The sequence below is a fragment of the Frankliniella occidentalis genome, unplaced genomic scaffold (genome assembly GCF_000697945.3).
Source record: "Frankliniella occidentalis isolate FOCC.00 unplaced genomic scaffold, Focc_3.1 Scaffold142, whole genome shotgun sequence".
NCBI lineage: Eukaryota > Metazoa > Arthropoda > Insecta > Thysanoptera > Thripidae > Frankliniella > Frankliniella occidentalis.
Genome location: NW_026267269.1, coordinates 685,097 through 686,323, shown reverse-complemented (window position 1 = coordinate 686,323; position 1,227 = coordinate 685,097).

Genomic DNA, 1,227 nt, shown 5'->3' with positions numbered 1-1,227 from the left:
GGGGGGGGCAGCGGTCAGCCTCTCTCTCCCAGCTCCCCGCTGCATGCTGCACACAACCAAACCGGCCTCAAACCCCCCTTTCTTCTCTACACCCCTCCGCGCATATTAGGGCGAATGGGACTTTCTTCCTCTCGCTGATGACTCTGCCTGTCGCGCTGTCCTCCTGTCCCGGTCCATCCGTTTGTCCTTTGGGGCGACGCGGCGAGGCGCTGCGCTGCGCTGCTGCGTGATGCGGTCAGCACGACGACGACACTATGAGAAAGTCTGCCCGCTTTTTGTTCAGCACCAACGCGACGCCCTCAAGTAGCGCAGAGCAGCGGGCAGAGCAGCAACGGCCGGCGAGCGCGCCACAAATAAAATAAAAATAATTATGATTTCCGCTGCGCATCACGTCGACGGCGAGCGGCGCCGAGCCACGCCAAAGCCGGGACGGGCCGGAGAAAGGCCGGTGCTGCGGGATGACAAATGCATCGGGCAGCAGTGAATCTCAAAGGTGGCAGGAAAAGGGGGAAAGGGGATATACGTTTTTTGTGAGTGTCAGGTTGGGTGAGTAGGGGCTGAAGCTCTGTCTGTTCTTTTTCTTTTTGCGGAGGGCCTCTTTGCTCCTCACATTTTCCAGGACAGCACCGCGCCGCCGTCGTCACACTACTCGCACTTTGAACCGCTTGCACGCAACTGAACATCACCCCCCACCCCCAGTCAGCAGCCACTGCAACCGATTGATCTTACAGACGAACGGGGACGACGACGACCGCGGCGGCGGCGGCGGAGAGCAGAGCCACGTAACCGCGCACGATCTGCATGGCGGTTACGGCGGCGGCCGCGGGAAGCATAGCGGGGCGTGACAAATCGCGCCTCTCATCACCATCAGCGGGAGCCTCGGGGCGCTAGGAGGAGCTCGCCGACGTCTGTGGCCGCGGGGGTCATGGTGGCGGCGGGGCGGTGCATCCCGGCCACTGCCGCGAACCACCACCACGCCCCGCCACGCCAAATGAACAGGCGGGCATTTCTGCTGCACGGCGGGCGGTGTGCTTAATTGGCGCCTGGGCGGGGTGGTATGGGGTAGGTGGGGTGGCCGCGCTTTCCCCCCGAGGCGTATCAGCGCCGGGGCGGAGCATCGGACATGCTCAGCCCTTATCGCAAGGGGGCGGTCGTGGTCAGGGCCATAAGGGCCTTGTGGGGGCAGGTGTCGGAACAGGGAGTATCGCCTGCGGGCGGGGCGGGGCG